At 32.8% G+C, this 26,289-nt stretch overlaps 1 protein-coding gene across 3 annotated transcripts in view; it reads left to right on the top strand.

Moving 5' to 3' along the window:
• The window catches only part of LOC126781290 (zinc finger protein ush), a 222,682-nt gene that overhangs the window by 142,622 nt on the left and 53,771 nt on the right, over nucleotides 1-26,289 (top strand). The window contains exon 1 of one of the 3 annotated variants that reach the window (XM_050506205.1): nucleotides 9,910-9,963. The exons of the other annotated variants lie outside the window; for them this stretch is intronic. The gene's annotated coding sequence lies outside the window, so the exon portion shown is untranslated. Of the gene's footprint in view, nucleotides 1-9,909; nucleotides 9,964-26,289 lie in introns of those variants that run through there. 3 annotated transcript variants of the gene reach the window in all.

Genomic DNA, 26,289 nt, shown 5'->3' with positions numbered 1-26,289 from the left:
CTGATCTAAGATATACTGATGATAAAATATATTTTTATATTGCTGTAAAAGTAGTACATAATCATAATACTTAATATAAAATATTTAAAAAAAATAATATTTATTCCTCAGATGTATAAATGTTAATTGTTGCAAAATTATAATATTTTGATATTCATTATACCATTTTTATGTAACATCTCGTGTTACAAATTCTAGATAAAATAATAATTTAAAAAGGCTACAAGATATTTTTAAATAATAATATAAATTAAATTAAATTCTTTACTTTAAATAGCATTTCATTGACATATGCATGTCACATATTATCTGTTTATACATGTCTAGGTATTTTTATAGCTTCGTTATTTATTATACTTCTTAATTTGTAACGTTAACCATGACATTGATATTTAGTGGTATAAAACTAAAATTTAAATGCAGTGATTGGTTAACAGACGCCATTACTAAATTCTATTATGATACGATCTAAGAATCGTAAACGATTTTGCGTTGTAATTAAAAAACACAAAATTATGTAAATTTTATAAATATATACAAAATATTAATATACATTTTCATTCATATGAACTATTATGTAAATAAGCAAATGCGATGACCCTAATGGTAAGTCGTGACCTCTGAACCAAAGACTATGGAATTTTATGAAATCATTCTTTATAATATAAATATTAATCATCTATACTAAAATTATAAATGCGAAAGTTACTCTGCCTCTCTGTCTCACGTTCACAGCTAAGCTACTGAGCCGAATCTGATGAAATTTGGTATGAAGCAAGCTTGTACCCTAATTGAGGACATAGGTTAAACCTCCTGCAACCTCCCCCCTAACATGCGAACGAAACCCCGGGCGAACACTAGTTATTTATATTGTCAAAGCGCCTCTAACCATTCAATCTAAAATATTATGAACGTTGCTTGAGCCGAGATGAGCCAAGAGAGAACATGTTAACCTTAACCGAAGAATACGGGTACAAACTCGATCAAACACAACTGATTTTTCATATGAGCTGAATTTTCATTTGACGAGCTGGTTGGCGTAGTTGGTAGATACTTTCCTTTTACGCCGAAGGTTGTGGGTTCGATTCCCACCCAGGACAGACATTTGTGTGCATGAACATGTCTGTTTGTCCTGAGTCTGGGTGTAATTATCTATATGAGTATGTATTTACAAAAGAAAAGTAGTATATGTAGTATATCAGTTGTCAGGTTTCCATAGCACAAGCTTTGTATAAGCTTAATTTGGGATCAGATGGCCGTGTGTGAAAAATGTCCCAGGATATTATTATTATTATTATATGCTTATTAAAACTAATCTCGTGCTAGACGGAGAAAGAAAACATCGTCAGGAAACCTACATATGACGGATGAAAATCTGCCTCAACCTGCATTGGAGCAGCGTTGCGGAGTAAGATCCAACTCTCCTCAAAATTAGAGAAGGCATTATCCCAGCAGTGGGACATTCACAGGCTGTTAATGTTAATATAAAATATGTATACTGTAAGAGAGAAGCTGAAAGGAAACAGTTCATGGTTTGTAATGCGGAATAAAATGTCACATTACAAGAAGATTGTTAGGTATGAATGGGGAAGTTAACAAGGGTAGTAAGTGTTTTAGTGCTATATAATTTCAGTAATAGTACATTAACTTATCAATATTATAAAGTTCTTAATTAAGTTGTCTATCAGTTTGAAATATTATTCTAAAATCACTCAGTACATTGCATTGTCCAACAATTTTCTCAGCAATAAACGTTTATAATCTTTTTCATTTCCATAAATCATTCGCTTGTGCATTTTCCGATTTTCGCTTGCGCTGATAAGACCTTATCGCTTCTTATCGCTGCCACGGTTGGTTTTCGATCGTAACGATGCTATAACTATTATGCTTGTATTGTTGTATCAACATAAACAAACACACACGCACACATACAATATACCTATACTAACTAATCGTCCGACTTCGCACGGGTAGATGATAAGAATTTGAAATCTGCTATTAATGAGTGTCTACGTCGGGGAAGGAGTAACTGTGACAAATTTCAAATCAATCGGGCGGACAGTTTCGGAGATTTCGTTATGAGTGGTATTTCGCATATATATAGAAGATTGTTTAATATTCTAATTTATTTATTTATTCTACTTGACAAAATTTATAACTAAATAAAATTTTCGTTTTACTTTTTTTTTTATAATATACGTGCAAAGTGGCCACCTGATGGGAAGTAGTCACCACCGCCTATAGACATTGGCACTGTAAGAAATATTAACCATTTCTTAAGTTAACCATTATTCCTGTAGTTACAGCGGTTCACCTTTCAAATCGGAACTCACAAGTTCAGCGGTTTAGTAGAAAATCTAGTGCGTGAGAGGTATACACGCAGATGGGCTTGCACAAAGCCCTCCCACCAACTAAGCTCTTTCGAATTTAAATAGAAGAAATCGCTTTCGAATTCCAATATTTGTTATGATTTCAAACATTAGAGCTATTTTAAATACGGAATTATTTTAGTGCACTACAACAAACCGAGGACAGGACTCGCAGGACTAGCTCCCTTACATCTCTAGATTTTTTTGATTAAAACTCTATAACTTTTTAATATCATTTTCCGAAGCTTTCAACCCATTACCTCTGAACTTGACATCCGTGGCAGATGAAGCTTGAATCTTGTTTAAACTAGTTATAATAAACAAAACACAGAAGTAACCGCAAAAACCTAGAACAATAACAATTCATTGCACTGATGTATTAATTGCACTTTTAATTATAAGCAATACGTCTTGCTCTAAAATTAGGTAATTATTACATAAAAAATCAGTATGGTAATATTTATATTATCATTATATTTCGAAATATTATTACATTAATTATTATTTTGACGGGTCGGTTGGCGTGGTTGGTAGATACTTGCCTTTCACGCCAAAGATTGTGGCTTCGATTCCCACCCAAGACAGACATTTGTGTGCATGAACATGTCTTTTTGTTCTAAGTCTGGGTGTAGTTATTTATATAAGTATGTATTTACAAAAGAAAAGTAATATATATATATATATATATATATATATATATATATATATATATATATATATATATACTATATCAGTTGTCTGGTTTCCATAGTACAAGCTCTGCTTCGTTTGGGATCAGCTGGCCGTATGTGAATAATGTAAAGAAAAACATATATATTAATATTTAAACATATAACATAGCCAGTGATATGTAACATGTTTAACATATTCAATGACTCGTTGATACTCGTTACACCATTGGTCTGTTAAATTCCATAACTTTATAATCAAATCAAATAAAATTAAACTTTATTACAAGGCAAACGTATCACTAATTCGGAGTTAAGATGGAAGCGAGAATAACAGCTAAAATATCGTTTCGTTTTTATACAAATTTAATAGTATTCATGAATTAAATATATTTGTATGTAAATCAATATATTTATGTGTGATATTAACATTAGATAGATATAAATCTGTCCTATAAATATATAAACGCTGTCATCGAAAAGATAAAGTTATTTACGTTACCTACTCGATTACAAGGATTAAGTTACCCTTTTGCGGGCCGAGAGCTTAGTAACACGATGATGGAAATGTTCAAACTATTGCTAAATTATACATACTTGTGGCAGGGCTTTGTGCAAGCTCGTCTAGGTAGGTACCACCCACTCATCAGATATTCTACCGCAAAACAGCAGTACTTGGTATTTTTGTGTTCCGGTTTGAAGGGTGAGTGAGCCATTATAATTACAGGCACGAAGGAAATAACATCTTAGTTCCCAAGATTGGTGGGAATTGACAAAACGTCCACTGTTCACGGCGTTAATTATATATATACATAACTATCATATTTCCCTTATATATGTATTTGTAAATATCAAGTGATTATATCCGCGATTATTGCGTTTAGCCGCGGTTTCGCTTCTATGTATTTTCCCGGATAAAAATAATATTTATATGCAAAACTTTACGTCGTTATATCGTAGGCGTATGAAAGAAGGACAAACCAATTAACACACTTTCGAATTTATAACATCAGTATTGTTTTCTAAATTGTTTTTAATTGGTTGAGATGTTAATCGCACGGTCAAGAATGTAACCAGGACATGGTTTTATGAGAAGAATTATAAACACAAGAGCACATGAAAATTCAGTGGTGCTATTCGGGTTTGAACTGGTAATCTTCGGTAAAGTTGAAGTGTTGTAACCACTGTGCCATCTCGGCTCTTATGTCCATGTATTATTGTATTTTAAATACAATTCAAATAACGGTATAAAATGTCAAAATATAGGTAAGGTATAAAATGTAAAAAAAATAATAATTTGTAATAATTGAGCAGATTGTTAACTGGACTTCTTGAAGGTAAGTGCCCAACACTGCCCATAGACACTGGCTCACTCACCCTCCAACCATAACAATACTGAGTACCTATTGCTGTTTGATGGTTGAATATGTAACGCGTGAGTACCTACCCACAGCTACATAACACACTCACCAACACGCTTGGCCAAATAAAATAAGCAATTAGGTCTTACAGTATTAATATCGACACTATGATATTAAAGTTTCATTAATATAATGGTAGATATTATAATTATTTTTATTAATTGCAAAGAAATAAATATTATATTAAAATAAATAGTATGAATTTCAATTGCAGTTATATTGTAATTGCAGTAAATATGTATAATTAATTACTCATCAGCGTTCGATTGCGCAACGACCTGGCGCATTTCTACTAAAAAAAATCACTTTATCGCAATCGAATCGAAGCGTGATCCTTGCCGTTTTTCAGTTTTCCTATTATTTAATTTAATTATCGACTATTGCTTTAAGTTAAGGGTCAAGAATTAAGTTTGGTTTTGACACAATGTTATATGTTAATATCATATTGCTTCGGTTCCAAATAAATACAGATGATTCGAAGTTGGATCGGAATTTAATCGTGAACGTTATAAATTAGTAGAATTCGGCCTGATTGGTCCGATTTAAACGTCACTTTTGATGTACAATTTGATATTTCGAACATAGAATGTGTCAAAGATTTCCAATAAACGATAAAATAAATTTTAACTACATGAAAGCGCTGACAGATATAATATTAACGACAATATTACGTTAATATAATATACATTTAAATATGTTTAATATAAACGAAGTTGTTAAAAACATTTTATTATTTGCTAAAAGCATATCATATAACCGAAATCTTAATATGTTGTTAGGAATGTTACACACGGAAAAAAAAACATTGGCTTTGACGAAAATTAATAAATGTTAAAATAGTTTTTACTTCTCATAGATAAAGTTTAAAATCATTTATTAATCTGTGGTAAATTTTTTTTATCTACATTACACATCGTGGATTTTATCACAATGTCAAATATATCTATTATTTATCAATGTTCTTTACAATTTTTTGTTATCTACTGATAGAGAATTTGTAATAAAAATGTAATTAACAAGCCGTGATAATATATTATTTCACATTAATTGTATAATTTAGTTATGTTGTAAAGCAAATTAATATCGTAGTAATGATATAAAAAGTGTCATTAAATATGCTAAAAATATCCAGAATATAAATTAACGTCAGCTTTAATTAAGATTGTGTATATGAGACGTTATTTCAGTCATTAAAAAAATAGCCACAGATAAAATAAATATTAGTTCGAAACTTGACTTTGAAGAAATTTGAAACTTTATATACGAGTAAGACCTTTATAACGGTCGAATATAGAACGCATACGTGTTAAAATTCGTTCTTTTTATAATAAAAATCGTAAACATCTTAATTTCAATATTAACTAAGTCTAGATAATATCAAACGACCTGTTTTCCATTAAATGTTTCCCCTTAAACATAACGGTTATATTATTATACATAACTAGATACATATGTTCTTTTCGATAGTATCATCTTAATTTATTGAAGTGTGAATCTGAGATGAAGAGAAATGATTTAAAAAATATAATTCGTAACGGTGATGTGTTATTTGATTACGGAACCCTAAAAGTGAATAGGTTATCTGTACAGTCGATGTTATTAACATTCTGAAAAAAAACCTAAATTTTTTTTTTTTATATTTTATTTCGCAAAACGATTGTAATAAATAAAAAATAAATGTTCGTTTATTTAATGTTCTTTTACTACCTAATAAAATAATATATTATATGTTATGAATTTACTTACTGCACAGATAAATAAAAATAAAAAAAACAAAAAATAAAAACTGACATGTTTTGTGATAGCCATGTGATACCCAAAGCGTGTATAAAATTTAAGCACAATCAATTTATATTAAGCTAAAGTGTGTCAAAACCCACATACAACGTAACAGTTAAAATTCTATAAAAGTGTGTTAGACATACAAATAAAACTTGAAATACGAATAATACTCGAAGCAGTTAATACTCGAATACATTGAACAACTTTATTTCATCGAAAACTAAGTTATTATTATTAAATATAATACGGGACCCTTAATTGTGAGATGCATTTGATCTTGACCGATTTCTAATGAGGCGTGGCTTCTTGCCGTGAAATGTCTTAGCGCCTCCCGATATCAAATATCAAATTTACATGTTGTGTAAGCTTTATCAATATAGTTACATATTGGATGTCGCTGATAACAATCTGATTTCTTGTTTTATTGAATTTAAACTGATAAAGGTTAATGTAACTTGATTCAGTGAGTGTTACATTACTTAATAATATATGCCGATTGTTGATTTAATTATAATATATTTTAATATTATTCTATATAAAACAGTTTTTTTTTTCTTTTATATATTTATATATGTTATTCGTTCAGGCGGACGAGCATTGTAAGAAATGTTAAACATCGCTTATATCACCAATGCGCCACCAACCTTGGGAACTAAGATTTTATGTCCCTTGTGCCTGTAATTACACTGGTTCATTCTCCTTTCAGATCGGAATACAACAATACCAAGTGCTGTTGTTTTGCGGTAGATTGTTTGATGATGGGTGGTGCATACCCAGACGAGCTTGCACAAAGCTCTACCACCAGTAAAAACGGCAGATATGGGATATCAAATGGAAAATGGGTATCATCGCCGATAGACGGCGCCGTGAGAAATATTAATCTTTACTTTTTCGACATATTCAACAATTTCCATCACATTTCAGCTAATTTATACAAATTATCAATGAATCAAACACCTAAACCTTCCTCATGGACAACTCCGTCCATTAGTGAACACCGTAAAAAAATCTGTTCGGTAGTATTGAACTTAGCTTCTTCTTCTTCTTCGAGTGTCACTCCGATTAGCGAAGGTTGGCAGTCAGCTTTGAATACTCCTTCTTGTTCTTCGCGAGGCGAAAGAGTTCGGCAGCACTCGCGATTCCCGTCCATTCACGGATGTTGCACAGTCAAGACTTTTTTCTGCGCCCAACACAGCTCTCGTTCCGGCAACTTTTCCCATCATAATGAGTTGCAAAAGTTCATATCTTTCATGCCTAAGCACGTGTCCGAGATATGCAACTTTTCTCTTTTTGACAGTCTCCAAAAGTTGCCGTTTTTGGTTGACGCGTCGCAGAACTTCCACGTTTGAGACCTTTTGAGTTTAACAAATGGCCAACATACGTCTATATGCCCACATCTCGAAAGCTTCTATACGTTTTTTGAGGTCTTTTTTAATTGTCCACGCCTCGCATCCGTAAAGAAGTATAGGTCAGATGTAACAATGTAGGAGTCGTATGCGCACAGGGACCTTAAGTCTGCGATTCCAGAGTACTTTTTTTAATATGCAAGAATTGAACTTATCGCCTTCAGACAAATAGACGTAGCGGGGTGCACTTTGGTCTTCAAATCCAGAGAAAACAGGTTTCTTATAGGAAAGCGTGCTACATCTTAGACCGTGTCGATGCTTAACATCAGGCAAATCAACGTTCAAACGCTGGCCTATTAGGTGAAAAAAAAACTAATTTAGAATAGGTACATAATATTAATAACGTATAAATTTAATTATACGTAAAAATAAATTACGTTGTATGTATGTAATAAGAATAATTTAAATTTAATAGCAATATACATAATCAATATTTATGTACATATTATTTAAATTTTATGTATTTCAAGATTTACAAGCTAGCTTAATTTTAGGTATATGTACAACAAAGACGATTTTTATTTAACAAATATTTTATCTTTTTTTCTTTTTAAGTAAACTTGGAACATAACATATAAAATTTTTTTTTTTATAAATAATAGCAATAGAACTTGAACTGCTTAATGATTTTTTATTAATTTGTTTTTAATTTATTATTCAATTAATTAAAAAAAAAAACAAATAAGAGAAAACTAAAATAAAAACAAACTATCCGTTACAAATCTAAAGAAAAAACACGCCATCTATGACATTGCGTAACATAGCAACTTTTTAAGTTACTTATTTAAATACTCATTTTGTCCAACCTTTTATATTTTTGTTAATATCATTAAGTTCAGATATACATATTGATGTGAGTTATAAGAATTTTATTTCGTTGACTGTGAATATTATCAAACCATACCCATTGTTTCCTACCTACATGACTACCATTGTTTTTCTTATACGTTCCATTCAAAATTCGTACTATGATTTATCTCTTTGAAATAGCTGAATACTGTTGCGAACTACAAATAGGAAAATATAACTGTCCTAACTGTCTAGTAGCTAGTTTATAAGGCGACAGGACCGGAGGTTCTGGATTCGAATCCTGGGTAGGAACAATAAATATGTTATTTTTATCGACTCATAATATATTTACCTACTATCTAATACTTAATCATAACATTCAACAAATATGTAATTAATTACAGATTAAATAACAATAAAGTAAGTATAAGAAAAAAAAGTACAATAGAATAATTTAATCTGATTTAAAATCGAAAGAATGCAGTAGGCATACATATTTCTAACTAATTCATGACAGCCATTTTGTCTTGCCGCCATTACGAACCCGTCCAAATAATTCAATTGTAATCGATATAAAAAATCGATGTTTACTCGATGTTTTATTTTAGAATATTTCACTTATCCGATTAATCTACTCTCGTTCGTTTTAATCATTATTAAAGCGGCCGACTTGATTTAGTGTAAATCGATAAATGATAATGAATTGTTTCGGTGTATTTGTAACGTATTTGTAGTAATTCCACAGGCATCTAATTATCGAATCTAATAATATATTACGCCATCGCTTTCTTTTGTGTATTTATTGTCTATAGTTTTTAGAATGTATTGTAGAGTCGAATTAACTGTAATTGATTTGTTTTTTTTTCTAATCCAAGCCTTTGGCCGAAGGCATAATTAAATAAAGCCATAATATTATATAATACGAGGTAAGGCTAAGCTAAGAAAATTATGCTTAGTAGTTTATTGAAAAATAGTAATTAAATGATATATGTCATTACTGTTACTTATTAAAATTAAGTTTACCAGAAAGAAAGGTTAGCTTAAAAAAGGACAGCTTTTTGAAAAGGATCGAGATTACATCTCTCTTATAAATTATAGGAAACTGTAACGCTGTATGATATAGATAAAACATAAAGTTCAAAATTATTTTCAATCTGTATTATTGTTTTACCGGGGGGTGGTCTTTCAAGCAGGATGTTTGAAGAGGAGACGCGTGTGTCTATTAACACAAGTATCATCATTAAACAACTTTTTTCCTGTTTTTTATTAAAACTTACCAGTGACACGTGGCCTAAGAAAAAAATTGTGATTTACAAATAGAACATATGTCGAAATTTCCCAGTGCTTTGTTTTCTTTTTGATTATCTATAAAAAAGTTTGATTTTAACTAATTAGTTTCCCTTTTTTAATAAGTAATTAATTAAATATTATCTATTGTATGTATTTATAATTATGTATTGTAGTAACGCAGTTGACGTCATATTGATCCAGCACAGTGTTGCCAGTTCTGAATAATCATATTATAAAGGTAAATTGTGTGTGTACGTTTGGTGTTATATACATGTTAAAAAATGACTACAAGATGAATTCATCAAAAAAATATATGTATATAAGTTTTATTTCCTATAGTACTCGTTTTTTTTTTTTAAATATATTGTCTTTGATTTTCTTTATTAGTTACTCACATATATGATATGTTATTACGGATCTGTTTTTCTTTGTATGTTCAGTTCGAAACAATGAAACGTATAACATTACGTATAAACTGCTAACTCTCCAAAGAGTTTGACTTATGAATGTGCAAAAATACATTTTACATACATTATTCATTTTCTAATAAAATTTATTTCTTTCCAGGTAAGTGAACATACATCAAAGTTATCTAAGCGCGAAAATGTAAGTAATGTGTTACGCCATTAGAGCAATCGATGTCAAATAAGATGAATTATTAAGAACACATTAGGTATGTTACGAGACTTCATTGTGGGGGAATTTAATATGTATGTTTAAAATTATATAAAACCTCTTTTGTAGAAATATTTTAACTTTACGGCTTAACTTTTTTTTAATGTTGGTACATTAAGGGCAAATGTTTTACAACAAATTGTTAATTAAAGAATACTCTTATGCGTATTTTTAAAATGAAATATTTATTTGTTTGTTACACATTTTGTGTGGAAGCCTTAATTGTTTTTAATTTCTAAAATTAATGCAGCTAAGTCACGAAGAAAAAAATATTTAAGTAATCCTATCATTTATTTATACTTAATTAGGTTCAACGTAACTAAACTTTGTTTCATTATTATATTTAAAAAAAAATGTTTTAGTATGGTTAATTTATTTTTAAATTATTCAAAAACTAATACATTATTGTTTAATAAAAACAAATTTGGTATAATATGTATTCATCAATATCAATTATTTTAAGCAAAGATTTAAAAAAAAAGAATCGACACAAAAAGTTTTGACACCATAAACTTTAAACTGATATCAGCCCGGAGCCACCGCGGAAAAACTCCGCTTAAACTCTAGTTAATGTATTAACCTCGTTTAGCAGTGACTTATCGTCCGACAATTTATCCTACCAATGTTACGGACTCACGAGAGTAAAAAAGTTTAATAAACTCATCTCGCCGCAAGACATACGCCGGGGTAGATTAGGGAAACCTCTAACCTAGATATGAGTTAACTTTTTCGCTTATAATACAAAAAAATGTTACAGCTAATTTAAATAATAGCTTAATTATTCAACTAAAAATCAGCGAATATTATTGAAATATTAGAAAGGCAAGTGTTTAAACAGAAAAGTTTTTAATTTGGAAATCATTATTCATTATTTGTTATACCAACCAACCAACCAGTAGTCTTCCCCCATTGCCTCAATCAACGAGGAGGCACAGTTTTGTGCTACAGTGAGATATTGACGGATTTTTGCTGTAATTAACTATATTATTATTACATCAACAATTCGCCACCAACCTTGGCAATTAAGATGTCCCTTGTTCCTGTACTTACACTGGCACATTTTAAAACAGAACACAACAGTAGTAGGTATTCCTGTTAGGCGGTTGATTATAACAGTGATAAGTGGGTGGTAACCTAAATAGACAAGCTTGCACAAATTGCAGTTATGTATTTCACTTTGTTACCATAAAAAGCGCCCAGCAATAATAAATTGAAAAATCGACAATGTAAAATAAAACACACGATATAATCGAACCTCGTATCGACTCGAAGCGTATCACAGTGATCGCTTAACACAAACAATATTAACTTGCCAAAATCAACCGCGAGGGCAATTACCGAAGTTGTCGCATCACACCGTGACAAATATCTAGTCAACTTTAACAAATACGGTCGCGATTTTTTCGCCCGTCGCTTTATCTCGCAGCCTCAGGGCAGGCGACCCTTGGTACACAATTTTTCAACGCGATATAACCAACTGCGCCAACTTGAGTCTTTAAAAAGTTTATCGTTGAAGTTCGCACACCTCGACGTCGCAAATGATATATCGGACGGCATTCATCTTCGTTGTTAAACGTTAGTTTACGTGTCGGTTCGGTGCGACCTTTTCATGCGATTAATATAATTTTATTTACCGAAGAATCTTTGCTGAGAATATTAATATTATGATGAGCTATTACTCTATTGTCATTATTAAAAATATAATTATGCAAAGGAAATAAATATACAGCCAATTTCATGTTAACGCTTAACACATACAACACGTTATAATCGAAAAATATAAATCAATTGCTGTCTACTTCCCGTGTAACTAATATACTTTACTTTTTTTTTTAATTTTATACATAATAGTTAACTGGGGAAACCATTCAACCGGCACACACCGGCTATGATCCATCGATGATAAATATACAATATCCGATGATAAATTATAATTTCCGGTCCAACGAATGCTATCACAAATAATATTTTTTTAATAAACAACCAAACGTGGAAAAAATGCTACACATATGCCATAAAACTATTTAAACAATGTCCAGTCACTTTAAAGGGTTTTCGAAATTCATATCCCGACAAAATGGAAAAGCTTCTTCGTTTGTAAAGCAAATAGCGTACCTAACATCTACGACAATTATGACTCTCAGGCAAAGCGGCGGGCGTAAATCGCAATTTTTTTATAGTATAGGTAGGTGGACAATCATATGGGCCACCTGAAAATAAATGGTCACCAACGCCCAGACATTGCCATTGTAAGAAATGTTAACCATCGCTTACATCACCAATGCGCCACCAACCTTGGGAACTAAGATGTTATGTCCCTTGTGCCTGTAATTACACTGGCTCACTCACCCTTCAAACCGAAACAAACAATAGCAAATATTGTTGATTTGCGGTAGGATATCTGATGAGTGGGTGGTACCCAGACGAGCTTGCACTAAGACCTACCACCAGCTTTGCCAAATGTATGTGAAATATGATATTACAAACATATATGCTTTGTATTAAATTTAGATCAAATTAAATAACTTTTTTTTATTTTAATACACTTTTGAAAGTATTTTTAGATCGTCGAGCGACTAGATATTGATTATTATCTGATATTGTTTTAAATTTAAAACGCTTATGGGTTTTTCTAACCTTGGAAAGGAACCGAAGCCCACTTTGCACTTGAACGCGCAAAGCACTTGCATATTTATTTTTTTTATATTCGCCGGGAGGGCAAATGACTCTACTCCACCTGATGGTAAGTGGTAGTAGAGTCCAAACGCGACGGCCAGTACAGACGGGAAAAACGTTCTGCACTAGCCGCCTTCACCTTGCCGGACCGCAAGATGTTTATAATATTTAATATAATATTTAAACGCATCTAATATATAGACGGAGAAACGCACTTGAAAGATTGCCTCTAGTATACATTAACTTAACTTTTGCACATTTTGTGTAAAAATTTTGATTCGAGCTATAGTTACTGCGGAAGACGCAGCGTGGGCAGGCCCCCCCCCTATAAGGTGGACCGACGACTTAGAACGAGTCGCGGGAAGCCGTTGGATGCGGGCAGCGCAAGATCGGCCAACGTGGAAATCCTTGGGGGAGGCCTTTGTCCAGCAGTGGACGTCTTTCGGCTGATATGATGATGATGATAGTTACTGTAATGTCAGCCTTATATGTATGTAACATAATAAACCGTGTTAAAGCAACTAACGGCAAACCGAATCACGTGTGCTTGTTGTCAAACTATTAAATTTAAAAACAAACACGAAATAATAGAATTATACACCAAATGCACCGACAGCATATTTGTGGAGACACCAAGACAAGATCAAAAACGAATATTATATACTATGTATAATATTCGCCTATAATTTAAGATAGAGATAAATATACAAATATATATACTTTTTCTTATTATACAATAGTAGTACCAGTAATTCAAAAATTTTCTACCGATTCATAAATGATAAAAAAGGCTCTAAAATTAACTCAATACCGGAAGTTGTTAAATATGCGAATAAAACTTCTAAAAACGCCCAGGACGCTTGCGAATTATTTTCAAATTATTTTAGTTCAGTATTTAGTTCCTCCAATCTAAAAGGCTCACATAATTTTCATACGGTCGATTACAATAATAATACACTAAGTAACTTTACTATCTCTAAAAATGAAATATACAAAAAAATTAGGAATCTAGATCAAAATAAGGGCGCAGGCCCTGACGGGATTCCACCTTCTTTCATAAAATTATGTGCTCAAGAACTTAGCACTCCACTGTCTATTCTGTTCAACATGTCCCTGAACAATGGTATCTTCCCTAAATACTGGAAAACTGCCTATATTATACCAATTTATAAATCTGGAGACCGTTCACATTGCGAAAATTACCGTCCTATCAGTATTTTGTCGTGTTTCTCCAAAATCTTAGAATCTATCGTATACGATAAAATTTATCATCACGGCACTGTGTAACAAACAGCATGGCTTTGTAAAAAATCGTTCCACTACATCAAATTTGGTAGAATATAAGAACTATATTTGCAACACTTTTGCGAAATGTGGACAAACGGACTCGATATATACTGACTTCTCAAAAGCGTTTGACAAGGTAAACCACATTTTGCTCTGTCGCAAACTAAAAGCATACGGAATCCATGGCTCCTTATTAAGATGGGTAGAATCATACCTAGACAGGAGAACACAATTAGTTGCAATCAAAGGGTACACTTCCTCCCCCGCAACAATTACATCTGGGGTACCACAGGGGTCGAACCTTGGACCTTTATTTTTCATAATATTTATTAATGACCTAGCTAAAGAGTTGTCGTGTCAATTTTTACTATACGCCGATGATCTTAAAATGTATTCTTCGATTAATAACGTCAATGATGCTATATCTCTTCAAAAGGACTTAGATACTCTTTCCAGATGGTGCACTAATAATCATATGACACTAAATATAGAAAAGTGCTTTGTAATAAGTTTTACAGTGAAAAGATCGAAAAAAGTACTTTTTGATTACACTATAAACGAAAACATACTTTCACGCAAATCCACCGCAAAAGACCTGGGAGTAATATTTGACGAAAAACTCTCTTTTAGGGATCATTACGAGTACATAATTAACAAGAGTAACAGATTGTGTGGATTCATAAGCAGGTGCACTAAAAGTTTTAAAAGGCCTAAAACTACTATACATCTTTACTGTTCCATAGTTCGCAGTATTTTAGAATATAACTCGGTTATATGGTCACCTAACTATGCCACTCACTGTGAAAAGATAGAAGCCGTACAGAAAAGGTTTTTACGATTGCTCAGTTTTCGCTATCAATACGGACGTAAACTCGAATGCTACAATGACAGGCTTAGTCATTTTAAATTGCAAACACTAGAAATGCGTCGTGACTGCAATAACTTAGTATATTTGCATAAAATAATACACGGTGTTATTGATTCACCCTTGCTTTTAAGATCCATCAACATAAACACTAACTTTAAATACCGACACCCTAGAATATTTACCCTGGACGCATACAATAACAACATATCATATCATAATCCTATCGGTCGTATGTGTCGCGCATATAACAAAATTTTTCTCGAAAAAGACGCGAATGATGGTATTGACATTTTCAACAATAACCTAAATCTATTTAGAAAACAATTGGTTTCAATATTTTCAATTAACAACTAATAATAGTGATTAAATCTATTTTCTTATTCATTATTTAGTTCCTCATTTCAACATTTCATAATTTCAAAAAGAATTCCATTAAAAAAAATGTGCTAAAATATGATATTTTTATCTGTATTCTTATTTAGCCTATAGCGTTACATTTACGAAATTGTTTTTATTCATTAAAAATTATTTCTACTGTTGTATTAGATATATTCTATCTCTAATGTTGTTGACATTAAACACTTCAAAATATAAAACCGACTGATCGGATATGTGTCATATTTTTTTATACGTGACATTGGCAGAATATCTTGCGTCCAACTAGCGTAGATACACATCCAAAAAAAAAAAAGTATAATGATTAACCGAAACTGAATCAAAGTTTGATCATTGCTATCGTCTCGCTATTGACTCGATACAGACGTACCCGCGGGCGACAAGTATCTCTCAAGCCAGCCTCATCCAATTTTGGCTGAGATAAGAATCACGGTTTTTATTTATTGCGTCTGGTAGATATCTAGCAACGTATAAATAACGCGAATCTATTGATATCCCTATCTCTAGATGTTACGATATGGGATTTATTAACATACACCCACGTCACGTATCGCATGCGATATTGTACCGTTAAAATATCGGGGCTATGCGATATTAGTCATCGATAAATTATGTTCTATCTTCGGCTTGGCGTAGATACTTGAATGAATTATTATGAAGATCTGTGGCAGATTTACGTTAACACACCACTCTGAATGTGTGTGTAAAGATTTCATATTACGAACGCAACGTGTGTGCGTAAATAACTGTACTCAATCATACACTTTTGGTTGGTCTTGTCAAAATCAAAAGGTTCTACGTTTGAATCTTAAATCGGCCCAATAATTTAAATGATCTGTTCAGTCAAATGAGAGAGAGGCAAACAGCCTTGACAGTGCTGCACTCTCTTCCCTTAGGAAGAACGTAAAGCTGTTTTTCCTGAACCTGATCATACTATCATGATAGATTCTCTGATGAGATGAAGTAAATAATGTACGTGTTCTTATTTACCCACGCCTTATCTCTTATATAATCACCTGCATTATGGCCGAAATTTTACCAAAACGATACGGATTATAACAACTTGAACGACTGGATTGATTCTATTGAAATTTTATATTGAATTGGAATTATCCATAATTAATTTTATTTTTATAGAATAGGAAGGCGGACGAGCATATGAGCCACCTGATGGTAAGTGGTCACCAATGCTCATAGACATTGGCATTGTAAGATATGTTAACCATCGCTTACATCACCAATGCGCCACCAACCCTGGGAACCAAGATGTCATATTCCTTGTGCCTGTAATTACACTGGCTCACTCACCCTTCAAACCGGAACACAACAATACTGTACTGCTGTTTTGCGGTAGAATATCTGATGAGTGGGTGGTTCCTACCCAAACGAGCTTGCACAAAGCTCTACCACCAGTAAATTTATAATAGTTTACTTTACCCAGCCAAGTACACAGGTATGAACTACTTATAACATATAAGAAACTTATTATATGACATTTGAGGATGCTAAGAATTATAATATAATTAAAATGTCAAATGGTGCTTTTTTTTCGTTTTAATTTTATACAGATAAGTATCTTTCGACTGGTCAGAGTATTTTCAAAGAAGGTTTTTCTGACTAATCTTTTATATCTAACATAGATTTTGTAAATTGATTGCAATTTATATTACTCGTTGAGGTTAGTCTTAAACGTAACTAACAATCACTAGGTTACAAATCATATATATATATATATATATATCTTAACGTAATCTTCTTTTGAATTCGAGCTATTTGCGTGTTTCTGGACGTGTAAATATTTACATTTATAATATTAGTAATAGAAAACAAAAACATTATATCTCGGACGGCCTCGGCTCGGACACCGCGGGTAATGATGTCTCCGCTATCTTAAATTCTTCTCCGAGGGACAAGAAAGTATCAAATATTAGCCGTCGAACACACCTGAAGCCAGACAGCCTGGCATGTGTGCGAGAAGTCCGAACGTATAAGGAAGAACATCCTAAAACCCACAAAAACTCGCTCAACAACATTACACCATATTCCGAACGCGTAAGACTACAAATCGAGTAATTTAAATTTAAAAAACTGCATAACTAAATTTGCAACGGTGTGCGAGATAAAATCATTCGTACGTTAGCAAGAAACACATTTCAACAGAAACATGGTCGATGTTGGGTCCGAATCGAAACAAAGCGTTGTGACATCGAGATAAGAATCGATTGGCTCGCGAAACGTCGCACCAAAACGGGCCGAACAAATTATCGATTCATAAAAACATCGATTTTAAAATATTACCGAGCAGCTCCCGCGTCATTGTTGAATTTTTGATAGGGTGGCCAGTTATGTCCGAAAAAACCTTTTAAAGTCCTCCGAAGTGATGGACCGAAGAATTCCAGACCGATCGTGAATAGATCCACACCAGCTCTTCAGGTTATGAAGGGACGACGTGGCTTTTTTTTTAAATTCTTTATCTCGAATGATCGAAGGTGAATATTTCTGTCAGCGTATAAAACTCGTTTAGCTTTAAGGATTATAGGAAATAAAATTACTATATTAAAATATGTTTATATTACGGAAAGGTTAAATATCGTTTTAATGGAACACGAGTAAGATGTATTTTTAAGATCTAATTAATTAAAAATTGGTAGTTACCACTTGCCGCCAAGACTGTGATTTATCTGTGTCGTCACTGTTGAACCAAAATTCTCCAGTGGTTAGTACACGTAAATCTTAACCGAAGATAACGCGTTCAATTCCAGGCAAGCACCACTGAATCTTCATATGTTTATAATTCATATTGTGCATTATAAGGAAACGTACAACTAAAATCTGGCACACAAGTGTGCTACTTGTCACAACCCTTGTCATAAGAAGAGGGCTTTTAGCTCAGCATGGGTACGTTTACAGCCTATATTACAGTGTTGACTCCTATTGAAAATCATAATAATTACATCTCCACTTTGCCATCCTTATATTGTTATTATCATATCTATAATACAAACATGATGATTTTTAACATCAAGTATTAATATGAACGATTGTACGATGTACATTCAAAATGATAACACGATATAACATCAAATTAAAAACTAAAGGGTTAAGTCATTAATGTATTTTTTAGCTGACGTCATATTATAACCCATGAACCTTCCAGGAATACACAAAAAAAAGATACTTTAAACGTTAACTTCATGGGATAAGTTTAAGAATATATTTATTAGATTTTAGTTTTGCATAGACAAAATAATATAGATAATAAAAAAATTAAATGTCGAATTATTGTTATCTGTGCTTTTAATTAATTTTATATATTTAGTTTTAAGATTAAACTTCTTTGGATGCGACGAAAGAAGAGTTTTTAGATTGAATGTTAGTTAATCTATAAAATTTGAGTAACTTTTAAATTTAAGCGATTCAAACGGTTTCAATTCACGTATACTGAAGTGCACGCATTATAAATATAAAATAAAGAAAATTAAAAACCTATAAATTTCAATAGGTATATAAAGCTTTGTATAAACACAAATTAAGTACATAAAAACACGTTTTAGCTACTGGGTCTCCTTGCTCTAAATATAATTTATAATAAATTTTGTCTTTTGTGATAGTTGGTTACACCGGGACATACCGGCATCGTGGCCACCCTGTCGCGAAGAGCTATCAAAGATAACTCATACATCATACAATATCGCGAGATCGCCGCGTCGTCGCACACAGCGAGATTTTGTCGCGATTCAAAGCCCGTTGTAATTTATTTAACTCGTCTCGTATCATAATTGTCATGTATTTATATCACGGGACATACATCACGCTTGTCCCTTTCCAAGTTTACTTATTTTCGGTTATTCGATAAATTACTGGGATCGACTTTTTTTGTATTGGGACTGTATTGTTTCATATGCTAAAACGGTTTCAATATATGTATTGAATTTCAATTATATTTGAAAAATATTCTTTAGTAAATTAAATTTAGAAAACTATAAAAATACCTTTAAACAGGTATTTAACTGTAAAGCTAAATTAAAATAAAATGTTAATGTTTAAATGAACAATATGTATTTAATATATTAAATACGTTTTCATTGGATTAATTATAATATAGTTATATACTTTGTCCAGAGGGTGGATCTACCAGTTATCTGCCCGATAGCTGGTTGGAATCACTACGGGTACGCGACCCCGGCCTGCTCTAGCTACTAGTGTCACATTCCTGTATCTTCCGTGATCTCAGTATCCTCACCCCTCTCCTTGATACGTTGTTTCCCAAAATTATCCCAGCGTCACGCCAAAGAAGAAGGAAAACTAATATTAAACCCGGAGCGGTGCCTCCGTTTAGGCGTAAGCCAGTCACCTGCGGCCAAACCAGCACCACACGTATTGACTCGTCATTCCTGCGGATCCTGCTGGGGAGGAGGAGAGGGTGGCATGGGTACTGGGCAAGCCCGTGTTGCCATAAAGTCGCCTGCCCAGGCGTAGCAGCATCCACGGAGAGGACACTTCGCTCACCTGTCTTGCAGGTGGAAAACAACACGGAGAGTGGCTTGCTTAAATCATCTGACAAAGATGCAGAGGCCTATATATAGTTATATACTAATATATATATGTAGGGCTTCTAACCAAAGGATCGAACTTTTGAGACTGAGATATATAAAAAAATTAATCTATTCGATTATATATACATTGTTGTGTTTCGGTTTGAAGGGTGAGTGAGCCAGTGTAATTACAGGCACAAGGGACATAAAATCTTAGTTCCCAAGGTTGGTGGCGCATTGGCTATAAGCGATGGTTGACATTTCTTACAATGCCAATGTCTAAGGGCGTTTGGTGACCACTTACCATCAAGTGGCCCATATGCTCGTCCACCTTCCTATTCTATAAAAAAAAAAATCGTTAATTCATTAATTGCATTTTACCTTTATACATTATACATTAATATAGTACTTGACAAGTTGCAGTTTCGATTTATAAAGATTTACGCTAACAAAAAGCATAATTAAAAAAAAAGTTTAACTATAATCAAAAAAATAATATTATAGATTATATATGATATTATAATTTAAAAAAAAATCTTGGTTTGAAAATATCGTAAACAGTTATTTTCATTGAACTAAAAGTTAAAATACTCAATTGTACCAGAAAGTATTTATTTCGTAATGCTTAACATTTTTAAGACACGGCGTGTCCTAAAGGAGTGATTTTTCTTAAATAGCGTTATCTGTGTATATAAAGGTTTTTAAATTGTCAATTGCCAAGGTTTTGTTTCCAAAAACGTTAACAAGATTTTCCAAATTCGATGTTAACATTTTTGACAACTTGAGCGTTCCCATTTAAATAATTGTATTTTTTTATGTTTGCAATTCTTCAGAAAATCCCAAATAAATTGTTGCAATGTTTTGTAACATTGTAACTTTTTTTGTTGAGAACGAAAGTTTTGTAACATGCGCAAAGAACTTCCTTACTCAGCTTAATAGCAATAAGGTTTATCAACAGCATCATCAGCAGTCAATCAAAAATCTTAATATGTACTTACAAATGATTTTATAGAATTGTTTTTTTTTTGTAAATGCATATTTATTCCTGCAAATAGCACGTTTAAAGTATTTTTTAGTAAATACTGAAATTCAATATATGCAGAAATACATTTATAATTACTGTGTTGGAAACTTTTCACATATTTGTCTAAAATAAGCAGTTAACTTTGAAATTGAAATAGTTCATAAAATTATTAAATATATTTTAATATATCAAGCTGATTTTTTTTATTTGCTTCAATGCATTTGTGTTAAATAAAATGAAACAAAAATATTTATTAAACATCACACTATAAGCTTAAATATACATAAGTTTACAAAACAAAATCATGGATATTAAGGATATTCAATTACTAAAATAAACACGAATATGAGTTTGTTTGTTTGTTACACTTTCACTTTTGAACTACTCAGTCTATTATTTATTTTTTTGCATAGACGTTAGCAGGAGAAAAGGACACAGGGTACCCAATACCTTCCTTCTCCACCACACGCGGGTGAAGTCGCAGGCGGAAACTAGAAGACTATAAAAATTACGTTAAGGTGGACGTACCACCACGCGAAACAACTAATAATTAAAAAATACAAATATAATTAACAAAAACTCACACGATTAAAATAGTTTTTAGATGAAACTCAAAGGATGATAGCCCTTTTAAAGAGAAGTCACACTTATATATAGAGCTTAAGTTTTATTCTGTAATTGAAAAAAAAATACGAGAATACCGTGTCAGCGATCACGATTCGCGCGGGGTGGTCATCGATGCACCGGCGTGATTGCGACCGCGCGGGACATTCACAATGACACGTCATGACGTCACAGCGCACTGTGTCACGTTGCGGGCGCGGCGTGTCGTGAACGAGATGATTTATTTAACAAGAACATACATTGGATTTTATTATTTCGTTAAATTTAATCGTGTATAGTTGATTGTGTATTTCATTTGAGATATAAGAAACTAGTGAGTTTTTAACTAGTTCTGGTTTCGGTTCCGGTTTAAATTACATTACGAACCGGTATTGTAAACTACAATTGATTTAATTCTGTAACAAGATAATTCAAAATATCTACTAAAAGCCTATTTTAATAATAAGCACTTTGATTGTCATTGACATCTAACGCTGCGTGGTAATGATGCTTGAAACAATATTCAAAGCAGGTATTATAAAAAACAGCATATAATATAAATGACATGTGAAGTCAAACGATCTTTTGCAAAAAAAGCATCCCACATTGTATTAATTGCAACAGGAAGTCGATCAAAGACGCATCAAGCAACAAAGCGGCTGGAAGCGCTATCATGTGCACCCGAGTGCAATGATACCACGTCCCATTACACCAGAATGCGACACAGGTGTTGGGAAAACCCGGAGGTCCTGAAGAATACTTTAACAAATATTTGTTCTATACTTGGCATACTAGTACGGAATAGTACTAGTACTACACGGAATTAATATTAGTTTACTAACCCTACATATTAGGTTCGAAAATCTAATTAAAGTCAAATTCGTTACAAGTTAAGTTCAATATAAAGAGTCATTATAAGATCATACATATGATTATAAATGTACGTGTAATGGTTTTTTTTTTAACATTTTGATATACTGTTTATTATTTCAATTTTAGAGAGCTTTATGTTTTCTGGATTAGTGTGTGTAATGTCATGTAGAATTAAAAATTTGTACACGCCTAACATTACTTTGAAATTTCATATGATTAAAAATCCAATTCTTCGGATGGTCATAGATTGTAACATTATCCATTAAACCTTCGCTTCAAAAATTAAAAAATATAAAAACTCGTTTGAAAGTTATAGCGTATTCAATTTCGTAACATTGCATCTTTAAGAGGTCAGAGTTTAAAACGTACACAGTGGCCAAACAGGAGGCGAGGGGGGTAGTCAACAGAGCGTTATCACGGCGGGAGATAGAAGCGTGCGCGCTGTTGATAAGGCGACCCCCACCTATCGTATATTTCACACCGCAAGCTGGCGTGCCCTGAGTTATAGGCGATAGAGGACTTTATACGACCTGGGATTATAAACTGTAAAACTGACGCGTTATTTTCTGGCGGTGTCTTAACTTCTCGCTTTTTAATATTAAAAAGCGTGACGTTTGAAAAAAATTACTTGAACCGATAAACTTTGGTGATACGTAATGTCTACGCAAGGCTAGTAATAGTCAGTTAGTTTAATATTTTTTAATTACACTACCTCACTCTATAGCTGAGATGGCTCAGTGGTTATAACGCGTGAATCTTAATCGCTGATGGTGGGTTCAAACCCGGGCAAACACCACTGAATTTTCAAATATCGTGAGATCAAAAAAATCAAAAAAAAATATCGTGAGGAAACCTGCATGTGTCTAATTTTATTGAAATTATGTCTCAAATGAATTCTACCAATCCGCATTGGAGCAGCGCGGAGGAATAAGCTCCAAATCTTCTCCTCAAAAGGCCGAGGAGGTCTTAGCCCAGCAGTGGGATATTAATGGGCTGTTACTTTTACTACCTCACTCTACCTCCCTACAAGCCAGTAATACTAACAGCAAGTTATATTTGGTAAATATTAGTCCAAAAACTATCTAAATATTACTGAACACTTGTATATAAAACTATACTCGTACATTTATAACCCCTATTAACTTATTTCTTGAGTTGTCGCAAATTAAATTGATATAATATATGTACTTCTATGGCCTAACTTATAAATATAAAGCGGTTATTTATTTAAATACTGATTTCTTTGTTGTTTGTTTGTGTCATTATTGATTTGACATTCAAAAGAAGAAGACAGCATTGTTTAACTCATAAGTTTAAAATATGTTTGACATAAGAGTACTGTTGTGTACTGCACTATACCGTGGAATAGTAGAGACAATTAGAATTGAATTGAGACCACAGTATCTTGAACTGTTTGTACATATTGTAGTATAGTTTTTTTATGTAAGAGGCAAACAAAAGAGCAGGAGGCTCACCTGATGGAAAATGACTATCACAGCCCATGGACATTTGCAACACTCGAGGGCTTGCTGGTGCGTTGCCGGCCTTAAGGAATGATTAGCTCTTTTCTTGAAGATTGTTATGTCATATTGGTTCGGAAAAGTCGCCGGCGAAAGCTGGTTTCACAGAATGTTTGTGCGGGGCAGGAAATGCCTTAAAAATATTTAATTTATTTATTTATGCATATAAATGTTTTGATGCAAACATAAGCTAGATTTAAATTTCAAGTAATGCCATATATTATTTTATAGCAATATCTTAATCAAAATAATTTGAATTTCATAATCTTGTATTTACTTGTTAGTACTTTATAGCTTCCACCCACTCTTCAGATATTCTACCGCCGTAATAATCATTTTTGTGTTCCGGCTTAAAGGGTGAATGAGACAGTGTAACTGCAAGCATAAGGGACATAACATCTTAGTTCTCAAGGTTGGCGGCGCATAGGCGATGTAAGTAGTCAATATTTCTTACATCGCCAAAGTCTATGGGCGGTGGTGATTTACAATCAGGTAGCACATTTGTCTGTCTTTTTTTAATTATATTAAAAAATTAAAAAATTGCACAATTTACGTACTTGCGCCCACAGCTTAGCTCTTATATGTTGGACCAATGCGCGTTAGAAGACTAATAAAGCGATTTATTATCCACTTTCGAACTGTATCGCGCATAACTCGTAAAGATTGTGCTTAGAAATATCATAAAATTAATTGTTAAGCGGTTGCCACCGCGGTTTGGTGGTAAGCAAACAAAGCGACCGCGTGGAGTTCCAGGAAGTCCATATAACTATAGAGATATTGCCTGCTGTTAAAAATAATACAATAGGAGAAGAATGATCTTAATAGGAAATGTCTTCTCTGTCCCTGTCTCTCGTCTCCCTTTTGAGGAGAGGGTTTCGAGCTTATCCCACCATGCTGCTCCAATGCGAGTTCATGGATACATATATGCCAGAATATCAGGGAAATTTGACACATCCAGGTTTCGGCATGGCGTATACCAGCACGAGATCATTTAAAAGCACAAAAAAAAATAAAACTTTAAAACTCGATCCTTTCTTGTTCTAATTGAATCCACGATATTTAAAAGATCCATGTGTTGTGCTTTTACATAAGAATACATATAATACGTCATATAAATATAATAATTGTTATTTAATGACGTCATTTTAAAATGATTACGTTAAATTTTATATGATTTAGTTGATTATTAAGTCCATTTGAGAGAAAAGTAACTACTGATTTTTTACAGATTATTTTCGGTTAAGTCGACATCACGAACCGATGATATCTTTACATTATATTAGTTAAAAACCTCATTAAATAAATAATATATTGTTTTTTTTTTAATATCTAGATGTTACACGTCCACGCATCTCGTTTCATTTTGTAGTCGTTGTATCGGAGTAATGCCGGTGGTGCCTTATCATGCCGCGGCACTCGCGTATCAGGCCGGCGCCAGGCTGCGGGCTTTCAACAAATATAGTGTCGATATTAGCTTCATAAACATAAACCTCACTTATAAGCGTTGCTTAGTAGCTGTTCAGTAAAACAATGATTCATCTCTTTCTGTCATTATTGATATAACATTCGAAAGAAGAAGACGGCTTTGTTTACTAATAAACGAACTTTATCAGTGAGGCGGTTAGTGTATCATTTGATATATTATATTGAATAGAAATTTATACCCGGCCGTTATCGGTTGTTAAACCTTTCTAAAATATACCCAAATTATATAAAATACCAGCTTTTCCTCGCGACTTCGTCTGCGTTAAATTGATTTTACCCGTAAATCTCGTGATTTATCGTTAAAAATTGTATGTATACACGTGGCTCGTGTGCTACGTATACCGCTTAAGCGACGTTCATAGCGCGGTATCGCTCGCTCGACGCCCACACATTGTCTTTGTAAGTCACTATCGCTGCAGTGAGTTTTGTTTTGGCGTTGTTGCTAAAATATCTCTTTTTTCCCTGCAATCCGCTTTGTATCCGTATCTGTTTCATCTTGTTGCCTTTTGATAGTTTAAACGCTGTTTGCTTCAAAAATCGCGTCGAGCGTCTATGAATATTAATATAAATTTTTATTTGAATATTATAAAGATTTTTTAATATATTTCTAAATATAACCAAG

This window comes from Nymphalis io, chromosome 3 (assembly GCF_905147045.1).
Source record: "Nymphalis io chromosome 3, ilAglIoxx1.1, whole genome shotgun sequence".
Lineage (NCBI taxonomy): Eukaryota > Metazoa > Arthropoda > Insecta > Lepidoptera > Nymphalidae > Nymphalis > Nymphalis io.
This window is presented reverse-complemented; position numbering and strand designations above follow the sequence as displayed.